At 24.9% G+C, this 10,817-nt stretch overlaps 1 long non-coding RNA gene across 5 annotated transcripts; it reads left to right on the plus strand.

The window, feature by feature from the left end:
• The first annotated feature begins 406 nt into the window (after nt 1-406).
• On the plus strand, nt 407-10,416 carry LOC107168078 (uncharacterized). Of its 5 annotated transcripts, none has more exons than XR_016190876.1 (11): nt 407-683; nt 771-924; nt 2,664-2,777; nt 4,885-5,001; nt 5,059-5,242; nt 5,288-5,429; nt 5,553-5,721; nt 6,073-6,271; nt 8,053-8,150; nt 8,391-8,514; nt 10,176-10,416. It is a non-coding gene; the product is annotated as an uncharacterized LOC107168078 (long non-coding RNA). The 5 variants fall into 5 exon arrangements; XR_016190873.1 differs by having other exon boundaries at nt 5,307-5,429; XR_016190875.1 differs by having other exon boundaries at nt 5,307-5,429; nt 5,562-5,721.
• The last annotated feature ends 401 nt before the right edge of the window (nt 10,417-10,817 follow it).

Raw genomic sequence — 10,817 nt, forward strand, 5'->3', positions numbered from 1 at the left:
CTTTTTTTTTTTCATTATATTTGAGGAACGGAAATTTTCTTTCAAGTTCCTAAAAAATAGTACTCTATAACTCTTTCCCGTCCCTCGTTCCTATATTTTAAATAGAACGCGTTCCGAGCTTTGTTCCTTCCCAACACTGATAGACTGATAAGTAATATTGTATTTTTTTGAAATTTAGCCCCTCTCATACAAAATTCCTGGCTACGTCACTATATAGCTCATACAAAAAAATATTATAATATACAAAAAGAAGTAAGAACACGATTGAATTTTATCAACACATTGATTGTTAGATAACACTATCGATAATGTGTGTATGTCGATAATATTGACTTTCACGCTATCATAAAATTTTGATTGCAACACGGTGTTGCACAGCCAAGCAGCAAGACGTGGCAACAGTAAAACTGTCGTGTTACGTGTTTGCGTGCCACACTGCCACTACTGCTACTGCCATTCAGCAGTCAGAGACCGCCGACCGGCCGACCAGTCGGCAGTCACCACTCGGCACTCACCACTCACCAGTGTGCACTGCAACCTCCACGGCTTCACTGTTTCAATAGTGGCACTTCTAGCGGTGAATATTTTTGAAGCAGTACTGTCGTTTCTTGTATGGCCATTTGTATTGCTACTAATTTCCCTATCTCTTCGTCAAGACCATCCACGGAATTATTAATGTTATTGTTAAGTATTATTTTTTCATTTAAAATTGTGTATTATATTTTTGTATTCGAATTTTAATTTTATCTTAATTCTGATTATTATTCTAGTATTGTCTCGATTCATTAAGTATTTGACTACCTAAATTGTAGGGAAAATGACTGCCCCTTTAACCTCACCTTTGTGATATAGATCTTCTGAGTCACTGAAGTCATAACGAAAACGTACAAAGAAGAGCAATCCAATGTTTTGTTTGATTTTTCGGTAATGATTATTGATTTGTTTCATAAAATAGAATACCTTCAAAAAATCTTTAAATCTTATTTAAAGTAATTTTAATTTTTGAATATATATACAGAGTGATCCATTTAACGTAAGACACTTATTATTTTAAAAATTTTTAACTTTTTAATTTTTATTTTTTGGAAATGTTGAAATTTAATGAAATCCACATATAATTAATACTCCTAAAGTTTTCACATTTATTTTGTTACATAATAAATATAAATCAACTATGGTATTTTAAATGTTAACACCTACCTATATTTAATAAAAAAAAATTATAAAACTTTTTCAAAGTTAATGTAGTTTATATCGTAAAGATAATAAAGAATTATAATTCACAACAAAACAAACTAGAAATTAATAGGTCAATGACTAATATGAATAGTATATGTTACTATAAGTATAAAGTCTATAACAATAAATTAAAAAAATCAATTTCCATGTATTTATTATTATATTATTAAAATTATCAATACTTGTAAGAGAACATCTAACATCAATTGGATATCTTATACCTATCTAGCTATGCAAACCTCATTTATATTATAATAAAATAATTTTTCTAGGAACAATAAATACACCATAAAATGTCAATAAATGTGTACCATCCCTTCCTTTTAAGGACTAATTTAAAGTATCAACTTTATCAAAAATTCTTTTTATAAGCGCTGTTGCATTGGTTAGGGTAGTTTTAAAAAAAAAAAAAACACAATTTGAATTCTTATTTACTGGCTAATGACTAATTTGCTGCTATCTATATTATAGGGAAAATACATATTGTATAATATTTAAAAAATTATACTTACACAAAATATATTAGGATATACTAGCAGTGTTGGGTAAATTAACTATAAAAAGTAATAAAGTTACTTTATTTGTTACTCTAATAAAATTGTAATGAAATGACTTTTCAAATTGAAAAGTAACTCATTACTTTCTCGTTACAAAAAATATAATATTATTTTTATATTTCTTAACAATATTATCATTGTGCCTAGCAATAATGTTATAAAAAATACATTACCTATACTAAATAGAATTTGAAAAAGAAATCAATTTACTATAATCAATATAATAGAATATTATTATTTTATATTTATTTATGTTTTAAATTAACTTTACCCAATACTGTATCTTCAAAGTTTTTGTCACTCATACGGGACCTTTTTTTAGAATAAATGTCCCCTGAAACACTAATTAATCGCTCTACAGAAGCACTGCATGGTAAAGCTTTGTTGCATTTAATAATATTCTTTACTAATGTCATTGAATTCAAAATTGTCAGATCAGCTGTATAAGGAGCTTTAATAAATATATATATAGTATATTACTATATTAGATTGTTAAACATAATAATACCCGCATTATAGACATATTATTTTTTCAATTTTCAAAAGGTATAGGTACTTAATAATTTGAAACTGTAACGAGTTATTCAATAGAAATTACTTATCAAAAGTAATTTCCATTACATTTTTGTTACTTGGAAATAATTCTAATGAAAATAAGTAACGCATTACATTCGTTACGTTACTACCCAACACTGTATACAAGTTGATACCTACCTATCTTTATATGAATTATAAAAACTGTTTTAGTGTGAAAAGAAGTTAAAAATGTAAGTTAAGTGAGAAATAATACCAAGTTTGGCAACACTGTTGAATAAAATTGGTTCAAATCATGAAAATCATACCTCAAAATTTCTATTCTTATTTCAGATGCTGTTATATGTGGATGTCATTATCCACGGTGGCTGAAACGCAGCTATATCTTATAAAGTGATTATAGTGATTCAACTTGCTTTTCATCAGAACTTTCGTTGAATAATGAAGGTAAACATCAATATATTTATGTATTATTAATATTTTATATAGTATATTACATGTTTATAGTATTGGCATCTTACGCCATTCATGATTTTTAATTACATAATGTGAATACTCATAGTACTCATATGTCTTATAGACATGATGATAATGTTAACATATTATCTGATGTATGTATACCTAATTTTGTTTACTATATTTTCACACAATCTTCTGATTGTCTTCACATGGTATAGTTTTTATTCGTTTGTGTTAGTTTTGGTGTTTCATAAATATTTTAAGTATAATATTTAATCTATATTTTTGTATCAATACTCAACGTATGCATACTGTCAAATGGACTATCTTGATGATAGTTTTGAAATTATGTTAGAAATAAGTACCTCACATTAAAATTTATTAATCTAGGTTCATTTTATACACAACAGTTTTTTTAGTTAAAGGTTGTTTTAGTGATTTTTATTATAATTGAACATACACATTTTTCTTCTATGTTTTTTATTTATTATTAATCTGCTTTCCTAGTCATATGTCAACAATTTAATATACAGTTAATGTACTTGCCCTTTAACCAACTTGGAGAACTATAAAAAAAAAATAACAATTTTTTGAGTTTAACAAATATATTTTGTATATATTTAATAACATCTATAAAAATGTAACAACATTCTTGTTCAAGTATTACCTATAATATTTAACAATTATATAAATTAAAAACTAATCACATTCATGTTATTTTGAATAGGTAGGTATAAAACAATAATAACTAACTGATATACACAATACAAATATTAACATTCTTGTGTTGGGTAATTTAATGACTTACCTATCTTGTAACTAGTAAATAACTTTATAAAATAAAATAGATACAATTTTTTTTATGTAAATAATAAAATAAATTGTGATTGACTTTAAGTTTTTTATAAACTATAATAATAATACTAGTCTTTTAATTGTTTAGTTTAATTATAGTGGTTTTAATTGGACTATATATTTAAAATTTAATTTACAGAAGAAATGTATGCAGGGTTATAATAATTTTTATTATATATTACTAAATTTCACATAAATAAAAACATATTTTTATCATTAACATTTGTGTTATACATCCTATTTAATAAGTATAAGTTTTTTTTTTTTTAGACATTAACAAGAACAATACACAAGATATTAAACATACAATTAATCAACAAAAATCAATACTCATGTTTTAAACCTAATGCTCTAATAAAGTAACTTTGATAAGTAATTTTAAACATTGTCAAAATAAACAACAGAATATTTGATTTATATTATTTAAATGATAAGTATTTGCTACGAAAGTAAAATGTCAAAATATAATTTTGCTCTAAGTTAAACATATACCTCTAGTTCACCCACTTGATATTGGTACCTATGATATATTATATACAGGTTGCAATTTTAATAATACCAGTTCAGAACTATTCTAGAGCATTAATTTCTATTCTAGTTATCAAATCAAAAAAATATTAAATTATTTTACCTAATACAACATTATTAATTTAACAATATAAGACATAATATATAAATAATCAGAAAAGTTACATGATTTAGGTAGGTACTAATTTTTAATTCAATAACATTTTCAATTATTTCTCCTGTAATATCGGATTTTTGGTTAGTTTGATAGACTATTAAAATTAAATAAAAAGTTGTACAATTGAGGTGGAAGTTTTTAAATATTCCACTAGTATAAAATTTTCTCTGTGTTTATATGTGAAATTATTATATTATTGGCTTAATTCACATACAAATTTAAAAAAAGGTAATATATTTTTCAAGAGAAAATAATTACATTTAAAATCTACTATATCTTATCCAGTATTATCAATACATATATATTTGTTTTTGCATAACTTAGTATAAGTAATAATTACATATTTATATATTAATAATACATATAAATATGTGGACAAAAACATAAAATAATATTTAATGTTTATTCGTAACATGCATTGAATCATAATTTAAGTTCAGATTAACTCGGATTAAATTAAACCTATAATTTTATGTATTATAAATAATTTATTCATTATTAATATACCTATGCATATAATATTCGTCTATTTTCAATGTGTCTATATTATTATAGGTACAAGTTAATGCCGCTATAAATATTTGGCTGATTGAATTTGTAAGATTCCTTGATCATGTAAAGATTGAAGAATATTTGTGCGGGAATAAGAAGAGTGATGTAATATTATATACAGTACATAGCATATTCACATCTTTATAGATTGTATACTTGTTAATATCATAACTTAAGTTGTAGGATGTGGTGATTATCGTTACCTGAATGGTTAAACCAGTTTAGTTATTCATTGCGGTGTGCACCACAGTGCAAAAGTGTACAAGAGAATGCCCAGTTGTAGTGTCTCGGAAAGACCTAAATTTTGTTATTATAACTAATGTTTAACATATAGGCAGAAATAGGATAATTATCCTTGCAGGTAATTGTGTGTATATCTTATGTAATATTTTAATAAAATACTCAGGATATCGACACTTTTATAGATTATACACACATGGAAATCACTAATCAGCACTAGAAACAAGAGACCAAGCAATTATCATTTTGTTTTTATGAGGCGTGCAATGGGGTCAGGACCCAGGGGCCAACTAACATTCAAAAAATAGGTAATTGTGTTTAAGTTTTTTGTTACATTGCACTTGTCTTAAATATTTAGCACATTTAAAAGTAAAATAATCATCAATTTGATGTATTCCTTATCTACCCAAAAAATGTATACACAATTATAGCATCCACAGATTTGTGTACTGAAAAATATGAAAACAAATAGCAACAACTTGGGAATCTATTGCGGGATGCCCCGTAAGAATCTGGTTCCACCTGTTACTTTTTGGACAAGTCACAACTAAGATTATAGAAAACCGAAGAACAATTATTTGAGCAAATAATTTCTAGTTGGTATGTAATATATTAGCATTAAGGGTAGAATTAATATTTATATATATATGTTACCGTAAATGCCCGATCACTAAGTAAACCTTTTTTTTTCCATTATAAATCACCACATGGGAGCCGTACTGTTTTCACATTGCTTAGCCCACATGTGGCATCGTTTATTTAAACAAATAAATATATACAAATTTGAGTTTTGCACAGCAGAAAATGGTATCCTTTCCTCATTTGCTTGGTATATATTCGAATATCCCTTTCCTACCGTGACAACCTTATTTAAAAACTTGAATAGGGATTTCCTTGCTTATCCCTTTATATAAATTATAGTGCAATAAACAATGATCGATGTCTTTGCAGGTTGATCTGAGTCCACCACCCTGGACATCTCGTTCGCCCGATTGTCTTCTCAGACCGGCCTTAGCCCATTATCCTAGACATCACCTTCTGGAGACCTTTTCGCGAGCTGGCCGCAGCCCGTCACTCTAGAAACCCGTTCATGATGGATCCGTCATCCTAGTACCGCAGCTCTCTGTCGAGCCCTCTCTTCCTTCACTAAGTAAACTTAGGTTTTACTATTTGTACTCAGTAAATGCTGAAATTCTTAATTTTATTCTATTAATTGTGTAATTTATATATTATATCTCATCACTATGTAATGAATAGTGATTAACAAATAGTGGCGACGCCAGGTCTATGAAAGTGAGAGGGGTGTTAATGCATAAATTAAACTAAATTGTATATCTTTTGTATACAAATAATATAAACAGTATATTTACTATTGGAAAAAATGGAATAGTTGGAGGCTCATCATCAAAAATCCTACTGGTAGCCAGTGTTAAATAAGCTATTAAAAATAGAACCAAATATTAGACAAAAAAATGAAAATAATATTTTATTGTACACTTTTCTTGAATTATTATTATTATTTTACAATAGTTTGTAAAAAATATTATGATTCCACTTAACTGGATTATGTCAATTGATTTTTCAACAACTGATTATAAATTTAGGTAAAAACAAATAGTTATTATTAATACAATTATGAATTAGTCTTAGGTAGCATTAATATAAAACTTAAAAATAGTTTTATATCTTAAAAATATAGGTACTAAAAATAAAATGAATATTATTCAAAATGATTTAATTAATAGTTAGTACATATGTAAATGCAAAATTAACTATGGAAGAGAAAAATGCCAAAACAACTAAGTACATAATAATGCCATAATTTGTTATAACTAGAGGTCGGATTTATAATCTCTTAAAATCCTTAAAATATGATGTTTTTATGTCGCATAAATTAGGCAATATATTCTCTTAATATTCTTTTAAAATACCAGATATATGATGTTTTATGTCCTTAAATATGCAAAATATTCTTTTAATATTAAAAAAAATTCAGTTTAAATTTATTTTGGCTAACAAAATAACCTACGATTAATTTTTATTAAAACCCAGAAATTTATTATTTATAAACAGAATTATTTGGTGAACATTATTATACCTATCAAAGTGCTGATAAACGTGAAATATATTCATTATATGCCGATATTACAAAAATATTCTCAAATATTCTCTAACGTGTTAAATATTCTCTAACCCATAAAATATGCTTTTTTATGCAAAATAAATTTTTTCCTATGAATTTTGTGTTTCATGAATCGTAAAGATTTCTCACTCCCATTTAACTGCATAGACTAGAAACAAATATGTAAAATCATAAAAATTCGACCTCTAGTTATAACTATAATATAGGCAATAAAAAGAATTTTTTTTTACTAAGTAACTAACAATTAGAAAACAATACAACTAATTGATACTCATTTTTATTAATCAATTGTTGTATTTTTGAAAAGAAATGCCTTAATTATTCAAAGTATTTACAAATTATTTAAATTCTTATTAACACTATAGTATTATATATTTATATAAAATCAATTATTTTTATATTTAACTCAATCAAGAGTCATTTTATGAAAATTTCAACCTTAAATAAAATATATACATCCAACATTTTTATTTGAATAAGTATTAATGAAAAAAAAAAAATCATAAATAAATTTATTATTGAATCATTTAAGTGATGAAGTGTCTCTACACAGCCTTAGGTAATCAAAAAATTGATTCATCTGACAGCTAATACTTGTACAGTGCAAGTACTTTTAGTAGTTTAAGTTTTTAGTTTCACTTTTGGATAATCTTAGTTAAATTTATAATTAAGATTAATTTGGGAAACTAATGTTTTGAAATAATCAACTGAGAAATGATACAAATTACAGAGTGGCGCTGTTTAAAATATTAATAAAATTCACATTTTAAATGTTTATTTTGTTTTAGAATCAGTAACTTGTGGATGTCAGAGCACATCAGCCAGAAGCCGTATGTTATAAAATAGTAATTAAACTTGCTCATCTGTGGAACCTCTATAGAATAATGTATGCATATATGTATTATTAATATAAGGTAGCTGCTTAGTATTAAAAAGCTATTTAATATAATATATAATTTTTACTATTGTCTTCATTCATGAAACACGAAAGAAAATATTAAAAGTGTAATCAGTAATCTTGAATATAATAACTTTCTACGTAATTAATATGCACTTTAATTATTATTTTAATAGAACATGAGTATTCTCATTATATTTAAAATTTTAAAATTATTCTATTCTTTAGAGTTTCACAATCACTTCAAATTTAATTCACATCAACATCAGATTGGCATCAAACAAAGTTGATCATAAAATCATTGCTTACTTACACACGGTGGTCGTTGTGACAATTCCACCCACCACTACAAGTAAGCAGTAATTGTATTTGACAAATAAATTTTGTTTATTTGTTTACACGGTAACAGTTTTCCATCTTCTCGTTTCCTGTCAGTCAGTCAACCTATCTGGCTTATTCAACATAATTTAAATTTTGGGAACATTGAAACCAATAAATATATTTACTATATTATGTACCAGGTCTTCTATTTATGTATTCTTAACTTACCATGTTATAAAATACAGTTTGAGTATATGGATAGATTCTGGTATATAATAAGCAATATAAAATCAAAAACTTGATGCTTTAGCTACTTTTAGAAAACCAGATGCTAGCTTTAATATATCAATATATTTAGTTATTCATTCTTGTAACTAGAATTACATTTACGGAAATTTGCTTCACTATTTTGCATTTATTCAATATCTGTATGTATTATAAATAATTGATTCTATACTGTTTTCCCATTGAGGTATCATTTTCAAATAAATAAATAAATTTGTTTAAATTCCTTAAGATATATACTTCATTATCAATATTACCAATTAATCTTATCATGGTATTCTTATTTGAGTAGGTAATACACCTCATTGGTCATAAAACGTTAACATATAGATGAACCTAGGCAATTATTTCTAAAACATAAATAAATAATATACACAAACTAAATTAACGAATAAAACCACAAAACTAATTGTCGAGTACTATATAATGTAACATTTAATTTTAAATTCTTGCCATCTAAGTTTAAAAAAACAGCTATAAACGGTAAATTAAATTTCAGCAAAAATTAAATATAAAACATAATATTCAATAAGAGGCAATTATGTTCTAATTATAACTTGTCTATTTCTAAGTACTATGATTGTAATAATTATTCAATGTATTTAGACAACATAATATTATAATATTTATTATATTATTATCGGTGAATCAATAAAATTATGTATATGTCGTTTTAACAAAATAATTACATAATAAAACTTGAAGTATCTTAATTTTTATCACAGTTTTTTGAGTCATCTGTTATTTCTTTAACCGTGTCTTTTATTCCTTTATAACTGTACAATATATAATAGTTTTTAATTTTTAACTGCATATAGTTTTATGACTTAATAAGTTTTTCAAAGTATAGAATGGATTTTTTTTATTTCATTAAACAGATTAGTTGTTTAGTCTAAATTCTAGTATTAAATTATATTTTGTGTATATTAATATTATACTTATTATTTGTATTTACTTTTTCATTGTCAAAAAAAAAAAATGTCAGTATTAACTTAAATAGTTATCAACGCCAAATCATTTTTAATTTATTTTAAATGCAAATTAATTAATTAATTATATCTATGTATTGATTTAATATTTTATGAAAATAATTTAATATTCTAGTATCTAGTACATTGGTGGTGCGTATTGCGACTGGGTAACCTATATTATTAATCGAATCAGTTTTTATGAACCTTAAAAAAAAAATTAAAATTAAAACCTGTAAAAAATATGTTTTGCTAACCCTTTAAATTGAATATTGATTATTTTTATATGTATTTATGATTATTGTTTGATATATATTATGTTGTATAGATAACGAGTTGAATTTGTTATTATTAATAAATTGTATATTTATATATAGATTATACTTTGTTTAAAAAGAGAACACAAAATTCTGTACATGTAGACACTTTTTTTTTTTAGATCGATTGGCGATAACTTCGTTTAAAGTAACTATCATGCGCAGCTGTTTTGGTGGACTGAATAGGAATAACAATTTTTGTTGTGTGAAGTAAGAATCGCGGAGATTCGCAGAAAAACCTATTTTTGTCGAATGAGTTCTCTCCAAAGACATTATAATTCACACTTAAATATATATTAGTTTGGTTATAATAATTATGATTTATTCGTAATATGACGATTAATATAAATAATATATGTTAGATTATGGACATAAATATTAAATTTTAATATTAGTATAATTAAAAATACCTGTATAAAACTAATTATTTTGTATTCAATGTGTTGAGTTAATATTAATTCAGTCATTACTATGGACAGATAAAATATAAGCGTTCACAAAAATGAAATTAATATTCTATGGTAAAAATAAAAATTATTTTATAGTTCTATTTCCTTAGATTGTTACATTAGTTTTATTCATAATGGTTTGTGTATAATATTATAATTTAATTTTTCTCATTGTCTTATTTTTGCAAAAATTAGATTGGTACTGTAGATTATTAGCACATAGCCACAACCATTAATTTTCAGTAAATTTTTTAAAAATTGAAAAATTGTTCACATCATATTTTAGATATATGCCAAAGTGTACATGAATCTTGA

The sequence above is a fragment of the Diuraphis noxia genome, unplaced genomic scaffold (assembly GCF_037042655.1).
Source record: "Diuraphis noxia isolate RWA-SAM2 unplaced genomic scaffold, SU_Dnox_SAM2 contig0003, whole genome shotgun sequence".
In the NCBI taxonomy this organism is placed as follows: Eukaryota; Metazoa; Arthropoda; class Insecta; order Hemiptera; family Aphididae; genus Diuraphis; species Diuraphis noxia.